At 45.0% G+C, this 25254-nt stretch overlaps 1 protein-coding gene across 1 annotated transcript in view; it reads left to right on the top strand.

Annotated features, from left to right (window-relative positions):
• Positions 1-4228: 4228 nt before the first annotated feature.
• Positions 4229-25254, top strand: part of LOC112251551 (neurocan core protein) — a 196880-nt gene continuing 175854 nt past the window's right edge. The window contains exon 1 of the mRNA XM_042322067.1: positions 4229-4604. The gene's annotated coding sequence lies outside the window, so the exon portion shown is untranslated. The remainder of the gene's footprint in view (positions 4605-25254) is intronic.

The following is a 25254-nucleotide window of genomic DNA, read 5'->3' as shown; positions in this document are numbered from 1 at the left end:
ACTCTAAAGGGGAGGGTCCGGGTGGGCCTTCTTTACGGCGGCGGCTCGGGTGCGGGACGTGGACCCCGCTCCACCTCAGTCTTGGCACACCCTCGCAGCGGGCCCCGAACTGAAGACCCTCGTAGAGGGCGCCACTGGACTGAAGGGCGCCTCTGGACTGAGGGGCGCCTCTGGACTGAGGGGCTGCGATTCTGGCAGCTCCAGAGTGAAGGGAGACTCTGGCGGCTCCGGAGTGAAGGGCGGCTCTGGCGGCTCCGGACTGACGGGCGGCTCTGGCGCCTCCGGACTGACGGGCGGCTCTGGCGGCTCCGGACTGACGGGCGGCTCTGGCAGCTCCGGACTGACGGGCGGCTCTGGCAGCTCCGGACTGACGGGCGGCTCTGGCAGCTCCGGACAGACGGGCGGCTCTGGCAGCTCCGGACAGACGGGCGGTTCTGGCAGCTCCGGACAGACGGGAGGCTCTGGCAGCTCCGGACAGACGGGCGGCTCTGGCAGCTCCGGACAGACGGGCGGCTCTGGCAGCTCCGGAAAGGAGGGCGGCTCTGGCAGCTCCGGAAAGGAGGGCGGCTCTGGCAGCTCCGGACAGGAGGGCGGCTCTGGCAGCTCCGGACAGGAGGGCGGCTCTGGCAGCTCCGGACAGGAGGGAGACTCAACAGGCTGGGGAGACATACAGGCGGCCTCTTCCTTGGCCGAGGCTCCGGATACACAGGGCCGTGGAGGCGCACTGGCGGTCTCGACCGCATAGCTGGATGCCAGCTTCCACCCGGCAAATGAGGGACGCTGGCACCGAGCACACCGGCCTGTGAATACTCGGCCGAGACGCAGTGCGCATCACCCCATAGCACGGGGCCTGACCTGTCACCTGCTCGCCCCAGTAAGCACGGGGAGTGGGCTCAGGTCTCCAACCTGACTCCGCCACACTCCCCGTGTGCCCCCTCCTCCAAAAATTTGGGGGCTGCCTCTCGGACTTCAGTGACCGGGTCTTGTCCTCTACCATTCTCTCCTCCCCGGTCCAACTCCTCCTCCAGGTTGACACACGTTGCTTGGTCTTCTTGTGGTGGGTAATTGTTGACACTGTTGTTTACAACGTCATTCTAGTCACATTAGCGCACGTTAGCAATAACCTTCCCGGTTTAGGGACACCTATCACGTAGAGGATAATATCTTACAGTATCGGAAGCAATGATAAATTATCACAATATTGTGTTAATTAGTGGGTCACTTATGCCGATTATAACTAATTGCAATTTGCATTGCATTATAAAACCTTCTATTAAATGCTTTTGGCTAAAATTGTATTTCATTTAATCAAAAGTCAGTCTATTAATATTGCAGTTGAAAGATTAATTTAACCAAACCAAGCAGAGTTTATCATTGATCATAGGAAATAGAAGAAAACAATAGTTTAAAGTGAATATGATATTACACAATAATACTAGAGAAGTGTAAAATGTCCAGTATTTCTACAAAAACTTTGATAGAATGTTGTTTTTCCTGGGAGACATTTCTTATTCTGGTTTTGAAATCAATGGGCTCAGGCTTTGGCCTTTCTGCCTGTCAGTGCTGTACATCATATCTGATAGCAGCCTACTCAGGGGAAGTAAGGATCATTGGGCAGATAGGAGAAGGACACCAGTAATGCCATAGCAGAGGTCAGCATGGGCGTCTGAATGGCTGCTGTCCTTATATTGCATATCTTGTCATCTCATATTCTGCTCACCCTGAATTATGTAGAATAATGGAAACTGTCTATTTGCATCAAAACTACTATAAGGGCTTTAATCACCAGCTTGCCAGCACAAAATTAGTGAGTATTCATAATAAATAAAATGCATTGTGTTGTGTGTTGGTATGTTTACCATATGTTCACTAAAGCAGTCGCACATATTCAAGATGAGTTTAGGAAGCTTTGCCATGTTCAATGCCATATTGTTGTCATGGGAGTCGACTTATTTGATTCTATGCCTTCAGAATGGTATCTGTTGTGAACAATAAAGCACAGCTCTATGCTCCTTATTATGCTATTTCCAATCCCTTACAGACTCAACTTGACTTAAAATCCTCTTGGGGGGCAGACATTCCTCCAGTACTGTGACCGTTCCTGTGGGCCGTCAGGGGTGGCTGGAACGTTTCTCTCTAAGCTCCATCCTTTGGGACTAATCTCTCCCAGTCTACAGACTGTGTGTGTGTTGGGTAATTAAGGTATTAACAGTAATGAACATCAAGGAGAGAGAAGAGCCTCTGCTAGGCTGTGCTGCTGTGCTTAGCCAGCCCAGATCATATAAACAGACGTACTGTTATATGGTGGTGGCTAGATAAACACGTGCCCCCCCCCATCTATATAAGACATGGATCAATATAAGCAGCCATGTGTTGACTCGTTCTGATTGCCTCCTAGTCTCTCCCTGCATGCCTGCCTGCCTACCAGTGATGGCTTGGTGAAGGCTGGAGGGGAGTTCAGTGTCTGGCCAGTGTGTGCGGCATTAGGCATCAGGCAGGCGGCCTTGGCTTTTGAAGTATCTGGCTGTGAAGTGATCTGATAAGCTGGAGCTGGAGCTGAGGGTGCTGGAGTGCTTTTAGGTTCAAAGCCACTGAAGAGAGAGCCTGCTACAACATGCAGGCAAGGACCCTTTCAGACAAAAGGGAACCTCAATCTTGAGCGCTGTGCCCCAAACAGACATTGTAATGTCACAATGTCACCCCTATCTGGAAGTCAAATTGAACCATTACACGCATTTACTTTGATGATGAAACCTTGAGTGTCACACTGATAGGCTTCACAAATATGTTATCAGCATGAGACTGTGATAGCTAATAATTAAGCATCTCCAAATGTATTTGGAGCAGCAAGGAAATGTCAAAGTTGACAGCCCCTTTGTTGTCCTGTAAATGCCACTGGAAATTGATTGGTAACGTTTGCTTTAAATGCATGTCATATTCTGTTGAATACAAAGAGCTATGTTTTAAGTAAAGATAAAGGCAGTCATTAGAAAAAATAACAGAAATTCAAATAAGCTCCAACACATGCACTAGGGTTTGAATCAATCATATGATGAGTGTTGTTTGAGTACAGCAGTCCATGTAGCAGCTGTTATAGCTGTGAGCGTTGGAAAACCTGTAGTCCACAGGTCAAGCAATGCTCTTGGTGCTCTGAACAACAAACCCATGAAGCTTGGTAAACTAACTGTTCAGCACCATGGACAGCTACGGCATTATAAGTACGGAAAATATCTACCTTATGTCGGTGTAGCGCAGTGTCAAGTCCTACAATTTGCCAGGTTGGAAAGTAGGCCTGAAACTCTCAACACCAGCATTATTGTTTAGAATAGGTTCACTATCCAATTTATCACAAAGAGATTTTCTGAAATCCCAATTTCTACACGCCAAGAACAAACCGCGAATAAGCCTCGTGCTCGAATCAATTTTAAATCGACATTTTCAAAAGGCACTCTGCAGATTTTTTTTCTTATTTAAATTAACAAGCAATACTGAAAGTGTATGGTGGGTTGTGAATTAGTAGGGCGAGTTAATCTTCCCTGCGCAGCACCGTGGCATCTCGGAGGGGATCATTATTCTCGGTGTGGTAAAGCGGTGTGTTGAGAGGCTATCTGGTGCTGTCTGTCTACTGGAAACAGGTCCTAAGGATTTCTGGAGACTTCAACAAGGCTACACTGTAATATGAGCTCATTTATAAGAGTGTAATAAGTCATGACGTTTGCGTTAATTGCAATTAGTTTAATGTTTTGGCTGGTGACACATCTGTCTATACAATACATGTTCTATTGTTTTAACTCTGCATTTTGAGACCTGTCTTAGTTGTTGACTAGTTTTAGTGGTAGATGGGTGCTAATGAAGTGTTGTTTGGCGCAGCGACAAGCCTGCCTGTGACCTCAAACGTGTTTCTAAGACTATAATTAATGTTGAAGCTACTTCAAAAACAAGAGTTGGCCTAATTGTTATTAATCTAAGGTTTCAGCATTAATGAGTAATACCTCTAACTTTCTTACTCTGCGAGGTCAGTGTGAATTTACAATACAAGGTAACATTATCCCCCAGGCTATAAATCGTGGCGTTCAAAACAGACAAACGGGATTATACAGTAACAGTGCAGATGTGCCAAATTATGTCTCTACCCCATAGGACGCCCCTCTCCCCCACACTCCGCACACACCCTCAACGCCCACTGGGCCACCACATCAACCATCCCCCCCACCTCCCCTTTCTCCCTTCGCTGATTTGAATAGCGGGACTCTGCAGAGAGTATCTGCGCTCTTTTGTTCAGTAGCACTTGGCTGCCAGGGAGGTGAGAATCGTTGTAGCTCTCCTCATCACGTTTCGTCTGTCTCTCTTCTCTTTGCGCAATAGGACGGACACCAGATACCCCGTTATTGTGTTTTGGACCTCTCCAAAACGCGATTCGTTCTTTTTTCCAACTCTTTATACGGTTTTGGTGCGCTCGATGGCTCGCACTGCTGACTGTGGCTCGTGACTAACAGAACACCTGCACGGAATCAGACCAACGTTACTCTGAGGCGGCATCGCTCTACATTCCTGAGGACTTGACAGAGACATCAGAGCGGCTCACGGTCACCTCCTCCTAAAAGGTGAGAACAATGTGTATTAGCCTATTCCAGTATATTACATTACGATTAGTCTTTTTGACGTAGCTTAATATGAAGCCTGAGAAATCGGTATCTTGGGTATTCGTTATTAATAAGGAGTGGGCTATACTCTATCTTCACGCAGACAAAGCGAACTACCACTTAAATAAATACAAATAGTCTATGCATGCGTTGAAGAGGCTTCAGTAATTCGTTTTCCATGTGAGCATTGACATACTGTATCACTGTATAGTTTATTACGCTCTTGTTTCCAAACCTTTTATTTGATGCCTTTATTCTGGTCGAGTCTTTAATAACACATTTTGTATGAATTTCAGTTGTAATTTTATTCTGAAAAGTTTTTGCTATGTTTTTACGTGCTTTAACCCGTTTTTTAAACCTTGCTATAACATGTAGAATCCTTGCTGATACTACAATTAGCTACTGTTAGCTAAGAGGAAAAGTGCATGCTTGACATCTGAATGACATCTGAAGAATGATACTTGTGTGTCCTCTTAGGATCTGATCTAACTGTTATCGTGTGTGATTCAATAATGTTTCACTGCTTTGCGTGATATTGTGGTCTGCAAAGTAGCAACCATCCATCCGGCAGGGGTGGGACAGAAAATGTGTTCATGTGTTTAATGTGGGGGAATGTTTCAATAGCCTATCGGCTCTGTTTTAAAGCCACTTTTTTTTTGTTGATGAAACCATTAGAAGGATATCGGCCTTGGCGAAACCAACATCATGAGCATCTGAGCAGCCTTGCTTCGTTTCTCAGGAAGAGTAGAGATTATAGTCTTCTGACGGAGGGAGGATGTATTGCATATGCTGTGAATTCAACAAGCAGCGAGCCCTTTCAGTAAATCCGAAAGGAACGACAGCTAGCTAACCGAGAGAGGGAACTCGAGACGTTATCTTTGATGGCACTCTGTCAAACATGACATGCGTTTTTATACTTTTTATATACATGGCATATGTTTTTATGTGCTGTCTGAAAAACGAACAACTCCCGCTCACGCTAATGAAAGTGCACGGTCAAATGCTGGTGGAGTATGTTGCGTCAGTCTGCAATATATATGCCTTTGGATCGGACAATGATAGATGATGCTGCTGAACCGCGTACTGTACATGTGTATGTGTATTTTCATTTTCAGATGAGCCCCAGCGAAATATAGCACGGATTCCAACCAGCACTTCGTGAAATGATCATCTTTCTCTTTTTTATCTCCGCTCCACTTCTTTCTGTGCATGCATGTGTGTCTTCTTTCTGTGCATGCATGTGTGTCTTCTTTCTGTGCATGCATGTGTGTCTTCTTTCTGTGCATGCATGTGTGTCTTCTTTCTGTGCATGCATGTGTGTCTTCTTTCTGTGCATGCATGTGTGTCTTCTTTCTGTGCATGCATGTGTGTCTTCTTTCTGTGCATGCATGTGTCTTCTTTCTGTGCATGCATGTGTGTCTTCTTTCTGTGCATGCATGTGTGTCTTCTTTCTGTGCATGCATGTGTGTCTTCATGCATGTGTGTCATGCATGTGTGCATGCTGTCTTTCTGTGCATGCATGTGTCTTCTTTCTGTGCATGCATGTGTGTCTTCTTTCTGTGCATGCATGTGTGTCTTCTTTCTGTGCATGCATGTGTGTCTTCTTTCTGTGCATGCATGTGTGTCTTCTTTCTGTGCATGCATGTGTGTCTTCTTTCTGTGCATGCATGTGTGTCTTCTTTCTGTGCATGCATGTGTGTCTTCTTTCTGTGCATGCATGTGTGTCTTCTTTCTGTGCATGCATGTGTGTCTTCTTTCTGTGCATGCATGTGTGTCTTCTTTCTGTGCATGCATGTGTGTCTTCTTTCTGTGCATGCATGTGTCTTCTTTCTGTGCATGCATGTGTCTTCTTTCTGTGCATGCATGTGTGTCTTCTTTCTGTGCATGCATGTGTGTGTGCATGCCGATTCCACCTGGGTAGAAACTGTTTTGCCCATCCATGTGTGTGTGTTTGTGTGTGGCATTGCCAATACTCTGAGACAGGCGGGCTGATGGATGGGAAAACTATAAAGGCAGGCTTGGCTCACACGGCTGATGCATAATGACACAGGGGAGATTTTTTTTAAACGCCTCAACAGCTACATGCTCATTGTTTGAGCTTTTTCCCCTTCACATGGTTGAGCAGTCATATGTGTATCTGGAAAAGCTGTCCCTCCTGTCACTGACCCGTGTTGGGGACCATCAGTGTTCCCTAGCTGGCACCTGTGGAAACGGAACGCTCCCTAAACAAAGGTGATGAGTGCTAATCCTGTTAGTGGGAGAGCTCCCCCCCCTCTCTTTCTCTATTAGCCTCTCTTTCCCTCTCCCTCCACCCTTCTCTCAGTCTTTCTCTCCAATGCTCTCTCCCTCTGTCTCTGTCTCTCCCCCCTTTCTGTCACCCCTCCCTTCTCTCTCAGTCTTTCTGGCGTTCTTCAGGTTCAAAGAGGAGCTGGCTGACACCACTAAACTAATCTCAATAGAGATCTTCTGTGCCAATTTGGTTGCTGTTCCATTTTTCTTCTTTACACAAGGCACAATCGAGGCAGAATATCCCATCAGATAGTTAGTTGTACACTGCTCCCCAATGGCTGTTTTCCAATGACACTGACAAGGGCCAAAAACAGCTCGGAAATGTTGTCATCACAAGTGCCTGAAAAACCGATTGGGGAGAATTCAGAGTATTCTCTGCTTTTGCATGGGTTGACTCGCAATGTCTTTCAATAATGTGCCTCCCTGCTCGGCTGCACACAGCTTAGCACCGACACTTGTAGGGAGCGACGTGAACGGCGATAATTCAATTTTGCACTTGAGTAGCATCCAAGCCAATGAAAGAAAGCATGGATTTTCAGAGGTTTCACTCATGTAGTAAATTAATATTCACTTAATTAAGCAGCCACTGTCTGTTGAATTAACAAAATCCCTCCTGAAGTTTTTCAACAGATCTTGAGAAACTGCAGGGTATCCAGATGTCTGCAGATGGTTCAGATGGCCAACTGTGGCAGACAGTATTCCTGCTGAAAGCAATACCCCTTTCATACATGCAGTGCAAAATGAAAATGGGGGGGAGATTATGTGCCTTCAGACACAGAGTGAGTCTAATTTAAAGATTTAGACAGCCCTGATCAAATTAAACAGTGCGAACGCTCACAGCATTCTGTGTGAGTGCATGCATATGTGTGAGTTATTGTGTATCTGTGTGAGAGAGCGAGTGTGTCTGTGAGTGTGTTGTGTGCATATGTGCATGTGTGTTAGTTAGTGTGCGTGTATGCACGTGTGATTGTAAGTGTGTGTCTGCACGCTCATGCATGCGTGTACATGTGTATGAATCCCACTGACTGAGGTCTGCTTTGGCTTTTTGCCAGTCTCTCCCTCTTATTGCCAGAATCCCAGGGACATTTTATCACCTTAATGAACCTGGTGTTTCTGCTTTGATTGACAGCTCAGGAGAATCTCAGGCTGTTCTGAAGCCTCTGGCCTGGCAGAGCAGAGCAATACTGAGCTGTAGTAGGATGTAGGCTCTCATCTGGCATTAGCAAATCTTTGGTGTAAGCCACATTGGCTAACCACAGTGCCGGGCTGCAGTCACAGATGTGCCATTGGCTAACCGCATGCAGACAAAGGCGAGCAGCAGCTCTCAGCAGAAACAGCTTTTGAATATTCATCGGAGGAACAGACCACAAATGCATAATTCAATGTGGGAATTTTGCCTATTAAACACCATAAATAATCAATGACATCTGGTAACAGTTTTTGTCAAATCTTTAATGGAGGGCACAAAGGGACTACTTGGGGGTTGAATATCCTTTCCCCCCTTCTTCTTTGTTGATCATTATGTTTGGATACATCCTTTGTTAGCATTATGGCTCAGGTTCTGAATGAAATGGTCTCTGTGTTGTCCAGGTTGGAATTGAACAGTGATTCAGACTCTGAATCCAATAAGGGAAGAATACTTGCTGTTTATTTCACCAATTTGCCAGTGGGTTCTTATCTGGAACATTTAATCCTCACACAGAGAGACTATCCTCCCCAGGGGCTCTGTAGTGTAGGAGGCTGCAGTTCTTTCGGCACTGGATAGCTCCAGGACCAATGCTGTCATTGTCACCGATGCTTCCTCAAGCACAGCAGAATCTGTTACTGCTAAATTAGACAAGAGTAGCTACAAAGCAATAGAGAGAGAGAGAGAGAGAGAGAGAGAGAGAGAGAGAGAGATGCTATAAGGTTGGAACACAGAATGAAACCACTCCAGACTCTCTCTTCCTCTCCATCCCCCTCTCATCTGCTTCTTCGTTACTGAAGGACATGACGCGTTTGTGGCACCGCGACAGACTGCTGGGCTCCCATCCCTGGTATGTCCTGCCATCTGACAGACCTTGATAAGCCTTTAAAAAGAGAACACTTGTCAAGGTTACAGATGAGTGAGGCATTCTTTAATTTCTTCAGAACAACTAGTTCCCAGAGGAGCTGTATGTTTTGTGAGTGGGTTGAGTCGGGTTATGTTTTGATGTATGGGGAAAACCTGGAGGTCTGAAACATATTTTTGAAGACTTAGAGAAGAAAAACAGAGAAATAAAACAGTGAGACACAGAAGGAGAAACATAAGCTCTTCAAGCCCCCATTACAGAAAATGATTCCTGAGGCTCCTGACTGCAGGTATTTATGAAGCCTGTCGGATAGCTATAAGAAGCCCAACTCTTATCATATATCTGCCTTGTCTGAGTCTGGGGGGAGACCAAGATGAATCGCGTCGGATTTCAGGAAGAATGGAAAGTAATGTAATTAATTTCATTCAAATCCCTCTCGGACCCCGGTTTGTGGCGCCTGTGAATTTCTATTTGGCGGCTTTGTGAATGCAATATGCCTGTTCACTATCGGCTTGTGCTGCTATTGATATTAGTTATTAGTTTGCAGGCGACAATGAGATTTCTCCCCCTTGTGTAATTCAGAGATGCTCATTAACATGTTAAAAAGATACTGAAAGCTTTATGCGGTTTGCCTTAGTGAATCATTTCTCTTAAATGTGCTGGCTTCAAAAAAGCAGTACGGGTGTTTGGTTCTGCATAGAACATTTAATTCAGTTTTCATATTTCCCAGACAAAAATACAAATATTTCTCTGTGTGCCTTCCTGAAGGCAAAAGCTCAGAACCTCAGGTACAGTATCTAGATTTTTGGTTCTAATACAATATGCGCCATTATTATTTCCTCATTTCCAAGATACACACTGAGATCAGGCTGATTCTCTATATTGTGCTACCCGGTTATAGTGCCCTGTGGCAGTTTTCTGACCTTTATTCAGGTGGATTTAGTGTTTTTCAGTAATTGGTGGATTTGCAGCAAGGGTCAAAACCGAACGGATTTTCCAATCGTTTCATTCTGAACCGAACTATATATTTTTTTGTTCAGCTCCATTGTTCTGACCAGAAAAATCCAGTTCTGAACCGGTTCGAATCCTAAAAACTTAACCGTTTATATCTTCCCTTTGTGTTCCTTTTTTAACCTCTGAAATCATTTTTTTGTACGTTTAGGTCGACATTAAATTACTACACCAATCAATGCGGATAATGCAGCTTGCTATGGAACGGGCAAGCTATTTACATGCATTGGACAGAAGAGTGTAGGGTGTGAGATACGACTGAAATTTTGCAGGTTGGGAAAGAGAGTGGAGGAGGAGGCTTGGCTTGAAGCTCTGAGCATCATGTTGTGACATGCATTATCATTATTTAGGGGAGGCAGGTTTAGCAGCCTAGTGGTTAGAGCGTTGGGCCAGTTACCGAAAGGTTGCTAGATCATAATCCCAGAGTTGAAGGTAAAAATCTGTTGTTCTGCCCCTAAACAAGGCAGTTAGCCCACTGTTCCCAGGCTGATATTGTAAATAAGAATTTGTTCTTAACTGACTTCCCTAGTTAATTAAAAAGTTAACTGAATTAGGCCGACAGAATTATACCTACGGAGGAGCGGCTTCTATGAAGGAACTTTGAATGTCTTTTAATTTTTAAAAATTAATTAATTAACTCATTTTAAGGGGTGGATCAGCTTAATATTGCGGAAAGAATGTTGCTTCCATCAATGTAATTGTCTGCATCATTTCCAATCCCCCATATATTCCTTTGGTACATATATATATCCATACACGCATGCATACATATACGCATATATACATACACATACCTATATAGACATACATACATTTTTAAAAAGAATATACCTTTATTATTATTATTAACCTGCAAACCCTACCACCGATCTCCCAATTGGAGTAAACTAACAGAAATTTCGGCTTTTACCTTCAATTTATACATCTTATAACATTTTACAGACACAGTCTATTTTACAGTAGTTCTTTTTTGTTTGTCTTTAGTCCTTCCTCTATTTCTGATGTTCATCCAGTTTGATTTCTATTTGTAGAGTGAGGGCTTTGCATAGGCGCTTTGTTGCATTTTTCGTGGGACTGGAAAAAAATCCCGGAACGTAAAATAACTTTATTAACCGGTTCCCATGCTTTTAAACAGTATTGATCACTTTTGTTTGTGGTTCTGATTCTGTTCCTGGAAAAATGTCATTCTTTTCTGTTCTGTTCCCTGAACCGATTCCAACCCCTGATTTGCAGGGAAGTTACCTGTCTGATATCAACAAAGTATCTCCTGTAGTGAGGGGACACTGGAATCTGCTGAGCTGAACAGAATGAGCTACAGCAGCTTAGGCAGGCCAAGGTTAAAGCCCACCTCCTCTGTTGCATCTCCACACCCACACCCACGCGCACACACACACACACACACACACACACACACACACACACACACACACACACACACACACACACACACACACACACACACATACTGTTCCAGGTGGTTAATGGCTGTCCTCTGGTGTGGCCAGGAGGGGCCTCCAGTCCTACTGGGGTACTTCATCCACTCTATAACCTGGAGGGGGGCAACTCAAACGAAAACTCCAGCCATTTGATTCAATGCTGAAGTCTCTCAATTCAATGATTTTATAGCAAGTCTAATGTCCCACCAATACACTTTACAGTCGCTCTGCAGTCATTAATGAGAATGTCAATGCCCCACTGGAGTGGTTTTGCATGGAAGGAGTGGGCCCCATTGTTCTACTTTAGATTTGTGAGATTCTCTGTTTAATTTACTTATTGATGAAAGTGAGTGCAGAAAAAAGATGGAGGGGAATAAAGATAGAGAAAGAGAGAGAGTTTTCTCCAGTCAGGGTTATGTTTGAGAGCGAAGCTTGTTTCCTAAATGGAGGGTAAGACTTAATGTATCGGTAGGTACAGTACATACATTTTCCAATGGTTGTCATGTTAGTGATGGGAAAATTGCACTTTGAAAATGTAATTTCCTTTCACATTGCAACTGCTGTGTCTTGGCAACAAAGTACAAACAGGCACATATCAAAAGCCATTTGTTTGCTGCGTTGCTATTTCAAGAAAGAAACATCAGCAAGTCAGTAACCCAGAAGAACATTGATGTTGACTTTTTATAGACTAAAGAGACTAAATGTGTTTCATTTAAGTTATCAGAGTTTGTGTCTATAAAACACGCACACACACACACGCACGCATGCACACCCAGACACACACACGCACACGCACACACACACGCACACACACACACACACACACGCACAGACATACACACACACACGCACACACGCACACACACACACACACACACACAAGCACAGACATACACGCACACACACACACACAGACACACACGCGCACACACACACACACAGACATACACACACACACACACGCACACACACACACGCACACACACACACACACACGCACACACACACACAGACACACACACACACACGCACGCACACACAGACACACGCACACACACACACACACACAGACACACACACACACACACACACACGCACGCACACACAGACACACGCACACACACACACACACACGCACACACAGACACACACACACACACACACACACACACACACAGACACATCAGGACATTCTGGCCCTGATAATGTAGGAAAACACACACACACACCGAGAAAAACTTACAAGAAAAACACAGTTTCTTTGTATTGTCTCAGTGATGCATTTGCAACATTTTAGGCTCCGGGTTGTTAAACAATTAGCATTTAGCCGTGTTACACAGAATCTCTGCAGGCAACTTCTCCTAAGTGATTTGAATTGCTTTTCCATTTTGTTTGCCACACATACACTTAACTGGTGGGCTTGTAACCAATTCCCTTCTGTAATTAACTGTCATCCTACAGAATAAATAGAGGAGGAGCAATGCAGAAAGTAAGAGAGAGGCACTAAATACTTCAGTCCCGAGACGCGGCATGTTTCTGTTTGCAGTGATTTGCAAGGATAATGTTATTCTTGAAAGGGTAATCTGTTATCTAGCAGAGACTAGATAACAAAGTTTGTGTGTGCGTGTGTGTGCGTGTGTGTGTGTTCGGGTGTCTGTGTGAGTGTGTGCATACTTATGTGTCTGTATTTCACAAAAGTGTGTATGTCAGCATCAGAATAAATGTTGCCCCATGCCAATCCCTCCATGCCCCCACTGTCCCGACCCCCAGGCATTCCTCCCAGAGGGGTATCCCTGCGCCCCCCTACCCTCTGCCCGTGTGTGTGTCCCAGTGAGCACGTATCTCCCCTGGCAGGCCGTCTGTCTGGCATCATGGCCTTTGTCTCCTCAGCTGTAATTAACAGGCTTTAATGTCTTTCTGTATGTCCGCTGGAATCACCTCTGGTCAGCAGGGGCTGTCCAGGGGCCTTCTGATTAATCTGGCAGCTGTTCACATGCACGCACACACACTGTCGCGAAGCGTGGGGGCTGCCCCGACGGCCCACTCTCTGTTCAAATAGATTTGAGAGCTTTCCCAGTGATGGATGCCTCTTTTCTCTACACCACTATTAGCTGGGCTGTTAGTGCCTGGCTGCTGTCACAAGAACCACTAGGGCTACAGAACCAAACCAGTAGGAGCATTAAGGCAGCTCAAATTGATCCGACCAGCTAGAGAACTGTCCAATCCTGTAATGAAAATATCAGACGAGAGAGAAAGGGTCTGGTATTGAATCCTCAGTCTGCTGCATCAAGTGTTGAAGGCTTAATGGCGTCAAAATGGCTCCTTGTTTTTTTTTCTTTTGTCCCTTTTCCTTTAATGTGTCCAAGCCCCATCACCACTACCGCTCTCCCTCCCCCAGCCTTTCCTCCCTCCTCTGTCCACAGGCTTAACCACTGTTCCATGAGCAGCAGGCGACTGGCGGAGCCCTAATTGGGCGTCAGCTTGCGTGACCTTCATTGTTTTGACAGAGGCTGATCAGACGCAGGCAGCGCTCCTCTCCCCGACACGCCTCTCCAGCGAGGACCAGAGGACAGCATGGAGGAGACCCATTAGCTGGCTGGCTTCTCTGGGCTTCTGAAGGGGTCAGGGTATGGGCTATAACTGTGAATCCACCATTGTGGAATGGTGTTTCGCCACTCGCCTCCATGGTCTTGAATGAAAAAGTGGTGGAATGGAGAAGACGAGCAGATCTCTTGAGCATGTCTGGTGTAAACACAGAGATAGATACTGTATGATCTGCCGTTGCTCAATTAGTATTCAGCCGCTTTGCATGCAGCCTTTTCCCCAGAGGGGATGAAGAAATACACCTGCGCTGTGGTCATAAAGGGTCCCCTGTGATTTATTAAGACAACATTGCTTCTGACCACAGTGGTTGGGGACGTGACGTTATGGAGCTGAGTGTGCAGGTCCCTCTGCAGCTCTGCAGTGGCTTTAAGACACTAGAGTGGGCAGTTGCAGGATGCAGATTGTGCTTGTTTTCTCTAGACTCCAGCACTAGTCTCAGTACCCCATCATGGCTCTCTCATCAGTCCAATCCAAATGATGGAACATGAGCTTCCTACCGTCACTGTGTCTCAAAGACCCCTTAATTAACATCTTCACAGCAACAAAAACACCAACCCAGCCCCTCTCCTCTCCTCCCTCTCTCCCTTCAGTTTTAATACCAGACTTCCAGGTCAAAACAGCATTCAAAGTGCCGTTTAGTGTCGGTGCGCGATCCGTCGCAATCACAGGGTTTGATTACACTATCCAGTATTCCTAATCAGGAAAGCAAGATATTTTGTAAAATTGATGCTCGTCACATTGCCCGGCTGCAATCAAAGCATTGTCATGTGTTATATATCACACAGTCTTTAATTGGCCTCTCTCGCTTTATGATCGACCAGCGCGCGATGGCAGAAGCGGTCTTAATTAATTATGCTGTATATACCTGGCCTGTTTCCAGAATTGTTTGTGCTGTTTTGCCAACTCCTACTGTCATTGTCACGCCAATGACGATAGGGGTTGGCAAGACAGCACAAACAGATCTGAGACCAGGCTAGCTCGTATCCAGTAGGAAGTGTAAATGCAGCTGGCCTGGTCACTCTGTCATATGGATGCATTGGACTGCCAGCTCCAGTTCCTATGGGATCTGGTCTTTACATTGGCGGGTAGATAAATGATGTGTTTGCTTTCCTGTGGCAGCGCAGTAATACTGAGAGGGCAGTAGGCCCGGGCTCTGGGACCGCTTGGCTGTCTCTTATTCACCGCTCTGCTCGTCTGCTCCAACATGGGGTTGTGATGGGAGGGGGAGAACGACTGAACTCTTGTGCCTCAACGAACTCCTTTGCACCAAGCACACATGATGAAAACTACTTGTCAATGTTTCTCCGTCTGAGACCTAACAGCGTTAAACGATTGTGCAAATTAGTGTGGCAGCATGTATTCCAGATGTCTCTGTCCATCCTGCCCAATGGATTCCTGCCCAATGGATTCCTGCCCAAGGAGGAGATGAATGGTCCACTTCGTCATGTTTTTGAGGCTTCAAAACTTCTGAAGGGTTGGCGTTTATTCAGAGACAGTTTCTTCTTCAGAAGAAGATTGGCATTCTTCTGTCCTTCTCCTTGCAATGCCAATCCTCCATCCATCCATCCCTCAATATTTCCCTCCCTTCATCCCCCCATCCATTTCAATCAAGCCTGCTTCCTGTTTGCTAACTTCACAAGCGTCACACCAACTCTCCCACTCTGCCAGAATGCGTTTTTGAATTAAACAGTAAACATTGTTTGATGAGTTAGCTAAATGACTTCTCCACCACCTAGATTGGCATAGCAAGTGGGCTGGGGAACAATGACTCCTTTATGTCTCATCCGGTGAACACTACTATCCACATAAGGGCTCCATCCTTTGATTAGTCCATAATGATACTGTATGTACATCAGAAATGGCACCCTATAGTGCATTATGTGCCCTGGTCAAAAGTAGTGCTCTAGAGAATAAGGTGTCATCCGGAGTGTACTCTGTATAAGTGATAAGGTGAGGCCGTATGGGGAGGCAGGCTCCGTTATCCTCATTAATTATACAAGGCGTGTCCAACAGCCCCATTTATAAATAAATAACAGGTCTGTTATGAGCTCATAGAGCTAACATGAGACCCCTACTGTGTTTCGTTCCGTTGTTTCCCCTTTAGGCCACTCCCTTTAAAGGACATTTTAAGTGGCTTTATTCTCCCTTTTGTTTATTCCATCCATTGTATTGACTGAGAATGCTAATTGAGTGGAACTCCAGAAGCGTTTGGACCCTAGCTTGTTGTAATAGTGTTTGGGAACTGTGTGTTGGAGCAGATATTTATAAAAAATATTTTATCAATATAGTTTTGTAGTTTTGTATTGTCTTTTTGAAATGAATTGTTTCTGAATCATTTTTGGACTCACTTGGTGGGAGCTCCATGTTGAGGCACTATAGCATTTTTTCCATTTAGCCGCTCTCCTGGCCACATTACCTGCTCCGTGGGCTAGCAAACCTCTCCTTTCTCTTCCAGTTTGTTGCACGTTCCCTCTTCCACTCCCTCCCTCCTCTCTTCCTCCCACCAGACAGCCACCTACACTGCAGTTGGTGGGACAGCAGTGGCAGGGGATGGGGTAAGGAAACATTATTAGGAATTAATTGGGCATGTGTGAGGCATCCATTAAAAGCAGGCTGGGCACACGCCGTGCAGGAACAGTTGGCTCCGGTGACAGGACTGCATCCATCAGAGCTGTACTAGCAGGATACTAGCAGGATGCTTCCATGGTTCCAGCTCCAGCACCACACTCCCTCCCTCCGCACCTCACTACAGAGTCACAACGAGGCGCTGAAGTTGAGTCAGGCTGCCTGAGGCTTTGATGGTCTGTTGGGACATTAGTCAAGTTTTTTCTTCATCCGAGCTCACTGATAAACCGAGAAAAAAAACTGCAGGCGGCAGGTGTATGGAGAGATGGAGAGGAAACTAGACGAAACGAGATTGAGGAGTGTTAGCCCAGGTTTAAGTGGGAGTTTGAGAGTTTTAACTCTTCTTCATATCATGGCTTCCTTGTTTAGTCACTTTCTCTCGCTGCTGGAGGAGAAAGCCAATACTCTTTTCTCAGTCAATCCGTCTGTTTATCAATACGTCTTTATAAGCACTGTATCAAGAGGGCTAGTCGATGAATTTCTGTATATATCGACTGGTTCCCCTTTAGTAATACGAGGCCTCATGTGGAAGGGGCTGAGGTTAACACCACAAATCAAGCTAATTAATTGCACCAATTTAGTCATTAAGACTAAGTTGGAACGGAAAGCTGACACCTGTGAGGGTGCAGAGAAATCCAGGGAATTCACGGTTACATTCACAAGGCACCTAATGGAAGAAAATGGACTGAAACAGGAAGGGATTACCTGATCTTGTCCAATAAGAAAGCTTGCTTTTTTCCCCGTTGCAAAACGTTATTCTACGGTGTCCACTAATGAATACGACCCAGGGGAGTAAAGTTGCATTCAATGTAATTGGTATCATCACAGATGATACACATGTGAGACGTCATGCATTGAATTTCACTATTGCAGAGGCCGATTTGCAGAAACAAAAGTGTGTTAGGTGATGCTGTGCGCTGATGTTGTCTCTTTGAGCTTTCTCTCTTTCCACCTTCTGCTCCAGATTAGGGAAGATGTGCCAGGATGGAATACGATGGATGGGAGGGTGTGTGCACTGTAGTATGTGAATGATTGGGGCTGAGGAGATGGGTGTGATGTAGGGGGTGAGGGGGGTGAGATTGGGGAGGGTGGCACCGTGGCCTCTGCCAGTGCTGTCTCTGGAGGTGTGTGGGGGTATAGGGAGGACATGAAGGGGGAATTAAAGAAACAGAGAGAGAGGGGTAGCACAGAGGGATAGAGGGTTGAGAGGGGAAAGAGGTGAGTTTGTTGACAGGCTCCGAGTGAGAGACAGAGAGACAGAGACAGAGACAGAGACAGAGACAGAGACAGAGAGAGTAAGAGACCTTCACAGCAGACAGAGAGGGTGTTCTGTTTGGGAGCACAATCAGTGATGTCTGATTGAGAGAAATGGGAGAAATGGGCCGGACCTAGTCCTTCTGTCTCTAGGTGTTGTTTGCAATCAGTCCTCCTGGTACCGATAGTTCGCAGGATGCTGCCCTCCATCCCAATCTGATGAGATCGGGCTGATAAGGATATGAAAGATGGCGCCCTTAACTCTCCCTCTCCTCCACTCTCTCTTCCTCACTGTCCTCGAGCGAGGAGGATAATTATAGGATGGAGGAGGTTATGTTGGCATGTCAACATGCTCTCTATGAGATTTAATGGGCCTCTCCTCTCTCATTTGCCACAGGCCTGTACATCTACTGTACGATGGACGCTTAACGCCTGAAACCATCACCACTATGTTTCCTGGGCACTTATTTGGAGTGTCACATAAAAAAGGCATTAGCACTCTAGGGCCTGGCCAGAATGATTATAAACACAAAGAATGAAGGGCCCTCGTCATAATGTGACCGGCAATCGCTCTTGCTTTTGGGGACATGTTGTACCATTAATATGAATGGGGGTGTCTGCCCGATCCTGCCTCTGTTGTTAGTAATTGCAGCCTATTAATCCATTTATGCCAGCTGATGACACAGTGGTTAAATACACTTCCATCCGGCTGGCTGTGGCCTTGATACATGATCAATTACTGGGATTACAGAGCTGCAGTGGTTTCAATAACACTCAAACACTCAAACACTATGGGGATGCCGTGACAATGCAATCGTATGCAAATGAATTCATATTTCAACTAGATACAGTAAGTCATTGAGAACGAGAACTTTTTTGGATGACGACATACCCAAATGGAATACATGAAAAAATAGGTGTCACATTAAGAAAGGTAGAACTCTGAACTGCAGGATAATCATCTGTTGATCACTTTGTTTGTTCCATGTTTAGATTCCTACCTTATCAGGTAACATGGAGCTATATGAGTATCAATGTTTTGTGGAGCGTTAATATGTTTGCAGCCCAGAACTAAACACATTTCTGGGGTCCTCGCTGTTTTGATCTTATAAAATGCCAAAATCATTCAGACAAATACATTTCCAAAGATATTGTTTGAAAGCACTGGCTCATGAATCCAAAATTCACTTACGGAGTGCAGTGAATTTATCAAGCCCCTCTCTCTCTAGACACATTCTCAGGAATAAAGTCCAGTCCTTGAAATGTTATTACATTTAAAGGCAGGTCTTACTGGCAAATGTTGTAATTGAGGTACAATACAGCAACAATGGAGACCAAATCATTCCGTTGCTTTAAATTCCTTGGCTGTTAAATCCAGTTTAATTCTACGCTGTGGTATTTCACTACAGACTAATAGGATCTTTACTGCCGATCCTCATTTTTCATGGTCATCTGTTATACAGTATCATATTAATCCTTGTCTTTGGGTTTACAAAGGTGGAAGGAAAGAGCTGCAGAGGAAAGGAAGAAGTTAGGGCGTTGACCTATAACAGCAGTTCATCATTTAGATGAAATAACCATTCAACAATATTACATCATTACGATGCCCCTACTCCCTTCTGACATGAAATCCCATGTTATCTGCAGCTTACAGTGCATTTGGAAAGTACCCCTTCCATTTTTCCAAATTTTGTTAAGTTACAGCCTTATTCAAAAATGGATTTCTATAAAGCATTTCCCTCATCAATCTAAACACAATACCCCATAAGAACAAAGCGATAACAGGTTTTTAGACATTTCTGCAAATGTATGTCTTTTTTTTTAAAAATAGCTTATTGGCATAAGTATTCATGTCCTTTGCTGTGAGACTTGAAATTGAGCTCAGGTGCATCCTGTTTCCATTGATCATCCTTAAGATGTTTCTGTAACTTGATTGGAGTCCACCTGTGGTAAATTCAATTGATTGGACATGATTTGGAAAGGCATACACCTGTCTATATAAGGTCCCACAGTTGACAGTGCATGTCAGAGCAAAAACCAAGCCATGAGGTTGAAGGAATTGTACGTAGAGCTCGAGGCACAGATCTGGGGAAGGGTACCAAAAAATGTCTGCAGCATTGAAGGTCCCCAAGAACACAGTGGCCTCCATTATTCTTAAATGGAAGAAGTTTGGAACAACCAAGATTCTTCCTAGAGCTGGCCTCCCGGCCAAACTGAGCAATCAGGGGAGAGGAGCCTTGGTCAGGGAGGTGACTAAGAACCTGATGGTCACTCTGACAGAACTTCTGAGGTCGTCTGTGAAGATAGGAGAACCTTATAGAAGGACAACCATCTCTGCAGCACTCCACCAATCAGGCCTTTATGGTAGAGTGGCCAAATGGAAGCAACTCCTCAGACAGCCCGCTTGAATTTTGCAAAAAGGCACCTAAAGGATTCTCAGACCATGAGAAACAAGATTCTCTGGTCTGATGAAACCAAGATTGAACTCTTTGGCCTGAATGCCAAGCATCACGTCTGGAGGAAACCTGACACCATCAACAAGGTGAAGCATGGTGGTGGCAGCATCATGCTGTGGGGATGTTTTTCAGTGGCAGTGACTGGGAGAGGGAAAGATGAACAGAGCAAAGTAGAGAGAGTTCCTTGATGAAAACTTGCTCCAAAACCTGCTCAGAACATCAGAATGGGGTGAAGGTTCTCCTTCCAACAGGACAACGACCCTAAGCACACAGCAAAGACAACGCAGGAGTGGCTTCGGGACAAGTCTCTGAATGTCCTTGAGTTGCCCAGCCAGAGTCCGGACTTAAACCTGATCTGACAGCGCTTGAGAGGATCTGCAGAGAAGAATGGGAAAAACTCCAATACAGGTGTGCCAAGCTTGTAGCGTTATAACCAAGACTCCAGGCTGTAATCGCTGCCAAAGGTGCTTCAACAAAGTACTGAGTAAAGGGTCTGAATACTTATGTAAATGTCATATTTCACATTTTTTTTTCTTCTAAAAATCTGTTTTTGCTTTGTCATTATGGGGTATTGTGTGTAGATTGATGAGGAAAACAAACAATTTAATCCATTTTAGGTTAAGGTTGTAACATAACAAAATGTGGAAAAAGTCAAGGTGTCTGAATACTTTCCAAATGCATGTAAGGACCCAGAATATTAATTGCAGGTACACAATTCCATTCCATGTTACCATCAAGTATGCCCGCCAAAATCTTCCCATTTCAACACCTGGCTATGGTAGGAACTGAGCTGTCAGAGTAGCTTCGGCACAGCAGAACAATGGTTTCCAGATGAGCATCAGTCAGTCAGCCAGATCCTATGACACTTTGCCTCCATCACGGCTCTGTGTGGTACAGACAGTAGTAGTCAGATCATTTAAAGCCAATTACTGGTAGAAACATGCCTGGGCGCCGCTGATCCAAGTGGCCTGCCTCGGAGTCAGGAAGATGCGCTGCCTCTGTTCATTCGTCCAGGTGCAAACAGAGCGGCAGAATCAATGCAGATCCATATCATTTAGGCTCGTTATCCAGTGGAGTGTGTCTGTGTGGTGTGCATGCGTCTTGTGTGCAGCCTATACAGTATACATTTACCACAGACTGCACTATCATCTGCCACGCACCTATCTCTCCCTGCATCGCCATAGAATAGAGTAACCGTGCAGTGTGTCGTGTACCAGGCTTGTGTTCAGTATAAACCTATAGAGGATCCACTTTATCCCACCAGCACCTACAGTACCTCTCCCTGAGGCCACAGCAGGGCTGGCTAGATGATCAACATGCCGGAGATTGCATCAGTTTGGTCACTAATTATTTCATGCCATCGTTTGAACTGTCTGTTGAAATGCAATTACCCGGGAGCCTGTGTAGCTTACAAGACGGGGGTGGTAAAGGAGGGAGGAGGGAGCGAGGGAAGGAAAGAGGGATGAGGGAGAAAGGATGGGTAATACTGTACTGTGATATCTGGAGCATTACTCTGGGAGAGGAAGAGAGCAGAAAAAAATATGACAGAAATCCCTGATTCTATGGATTTGTTTGCCATATTCAATGTTTCCCTTTTGTCAGAATGATACTATGGACATTGATGGTGTTAATGATAGTAAGGAATTACTATGAGCAATCAGACTGTCAAAAAGAGTACTTTGAACATTCACATGTTTGATAGAGAAATACCAGTTGGCGATTTTGTAACCCAAATGCTTTTTATTCGATTGCTCTGGTGGCTTATTGTATGCGTATTGCACATAACCAACCACAGAACCACAGCAGAGGGAGAACTTCATGAAAAAGATGTTGTGAATCACCAGGTATTTTGAATCTTGGTCCTACTGCAGTTAACATGACCCATACCTGTCATCCTTTCCCACACTCACTTAAAGCTGCAATATGTCACTTTTGGGACGACCCGACCAAATTCACATAGAAATGTGAGTTATAGATCTGTCATTCTCATTGAAAGCAATTGTAAGAAGTGGTAGATCTATTTCCATGCTTCCCGTGTTTAAGTTTAGTTTCTGCGTCTTTTACTTTCGGTTCAGTCCACCAGCTTCAAATAGCTGAAAATACAATATATTTGGTTACTTAAAATGTATTTCACAGTGGTTTAGATGGTACAGTGATTCTCTGCACTGCACTTGCTTGTTTTGTCACATAAACGGAAATTAGGAAAACTTTTAGAATTTTATCAACCAGGAAATGGCAGAGTGCATCTTTAAAAGGCCAAATCTACCTGTGGCTTTCTCTGTGAAATTAGTTTTCTGACCTCAACATTTGAAAGTTGGGAGATGTCCCTCTCTGCCTGGCAGCGAGGGCCACAGATAAATACATAAATGAACCCTGACCAAAAGGAGAAGCCATCCATTCTTATTTTCCAAACGAGTCTGTGCCTCTGAATCAATATGGCCAGGGGATCTCATTCTGTATCTATTTCAGACAACAGAGAGACCATCACCGAGCCAAAACCTTTACATTGCACTCCCAGTGTTTCTCTTTCTTTGTCATTTTCTCTACAGTCTCTTTCTCTCTCTCTTTCTTATTTTTCTCTCTTTCTGTAACTCATCCTCCCTCACCTTCTCTCTTAATCTCCCTCCCTCCTGCTCTCTCCTCTCCCACTCTCTCTCGTTATCTGTCTCTCACACATTTCTTTCCCCCTCTAGTTCTTTCACTCTTTCCTTCCCTCTCTCCTTCTCTCCTCTGACACCTCCCAAACAACACTCATCTACCCCTGTCACCTCTCTCCTTCTAACAGGATCCAGAAACATCTGCAGGCTTTCATGACTCATTAGCTGGTCTAAGTGTGATTATTTAATAAGCAGACACATTTTAAAACAACCACCCAGGCTGAGCTCAGACAAGCTTTTCTTAGTGATTCTGAGTACTGTACTGAACCTCAGGTGAAAGAGTTTGACTTCCTGTGTTTGTGTCTCCCTCCCTCCCTCACACACACACACTCTCTCTTTTTCTTTCGCTACATTTCTAACTTTCACACACTCTTTTCAACCTCCTTTCTCCCTCTCACTTTCTTTCTCACTCTCTCTCTCTCACACACACGCACGCACGCACACACACACACACACACACACACACTTTCTTTTGCTACATTTCTAACTTTCACACTCTCTTTTCAACTCAACATATCTCTCTTTGATCCTCTCTTCGCCTCTCCCCAACTTTCACTCTCTTTCTTTATCACTCTCCCTCTTTCTCTTCTCTGTCTATCTGTCACATTTCTCTTCCAAAGCTCATCTCAACTCTTGTGAGCGTGTCTCTGTTTGATGTGTCATTTCGTCTGACTGGAAGACTGGAAGTCTCACCCCCTCTACCATATCCTCTACATTCTCTTCTCTCTCCTTCACTGCTTCATGCCCACAATCCCTTCTTTATGGTTCCGCCTTTGTTAAGATTCTCTCTCTCTCTCTCTCTCTCTCTCTCTCTCTCTCTCTCTCTCTCTCTCTCTCTCTCTCTCTCTCTCTCTCTCTCTCTCTCTCTCTCCGGTCTATCTTTCCATTCTTACCTCTCCATATTGATTTCTTATTTCCTTACCACCATCTCTCTGGATCTTATTGTCCTTATTTCCCAGTCAATGGAGAATTAATTCAACTCAGAAAAAAATATATATATTTCACTGATGAATTAAATATAACACATACATTAACTTGGATTGACATTTTGTTGTACATAACAGAGTAATTGATTGAAATATCTGCCAAAATCTTCACATTGGCTTTGAGTTGATGGGACATTGTGTTCATTAAATCATTAGAGGCAAAGTGCATCTGCTCCATGCAGACCGTTTAGCAGTTGTCAGTCATGCTCTTATGTGCTGCTGAGGACAGGACACATGTGGTCCTTATCTGACTGGATCATTATTGTGTTTGTATGACTGTCAGGGGGCCTCAGTAGCTAGTCTAGGCAGCCTGTCCATCTGGCTGTCTCTGTCTGTCTACGTCCCTCTGGCTCTGATGGGCTTTGGGTGTGTGTGGATTGAGAGGGTGTGTGTTTGTGTGTGTGGTGGGGACACAGGGCTCCTCTATATGTCTCAGGTGCTGTGATTGTGATGCAGACATCCTGGTCCCTATAACAGTGGGCAAATTTCCCCAATGCGGTTTGGGTGTATGTGTGTGTGTGTGTTTGTGTGTGTCTGTGTGTGTGTTTAATTGGGGACGCTGCGATATCTCCGGAGGCAGCATATGCTTCACTGTGTGGAGTGACTGACGGTCTTGGGCTTTAATTTCATAAAGTGATTGGATGAAATGGCGTGGGACAGAATAGGTTCTGCGATCACAACTGGTGTGTTTGTTTGTCTGTGTGTGTGTGTGTGTGAGAGTGCCTGTAAGCGTCTGTGTGAAGCCCGGAGCGTCCAGCTAAGCTCTATTGACAACCCCTAACCCCCTACCAACTTACTTTCCATAGTCCCTGCATCCATTTGTCACCATTCTTGCATCATCTCAGACGGTATTGTAATTTATGGCATGATTAAAACAAAAGCTGCCTTCAGCTGTGGAGACAAGGTAAAAAAGTAGATCCCCTGACTCCCACAGTGGGAGAGTTAAGCCTCATTAAAACACTGCTACGGGCACAAACCAACAGCACACACACACACACACACACACACACACACACACACACACACACACACACACACACACACACACACACACACACACACACACACACACACACACACACACACACACAGCACCGTGATGGACTAGGAGAGTCTCCTTCACAAACTCTCTCCAAGCGACTCCCCACAGTCTCCCTCCTGCTTGTGTGTGTGTGTGTGTGTGTGTTCAACTCAGGGAATGGATTAGAGAGCTTCCTAAACAGCAGACAGACAGCTCCTATC

The sequence above is a fragment of the Oncorhynchus tshawytscha genome, linkage group LG05 (genome assembly GCF_018296145.1).
Source record: "Oncorhynchus tshawytscha isolate Ot180627B linkage group LG05, Otsh_v2.0, whole genome shotgun sequence".
Lineage (NCBI taxonomy): Eukaryota > Metazoa > Chordata > Actinopteri > Salmoniformes > Salmonidae > Oncorhynchus > Oncorhynchus tshawytscha.
This window is presented reverse-complemented; position numbering and strand designations above follow the sequence as displayed.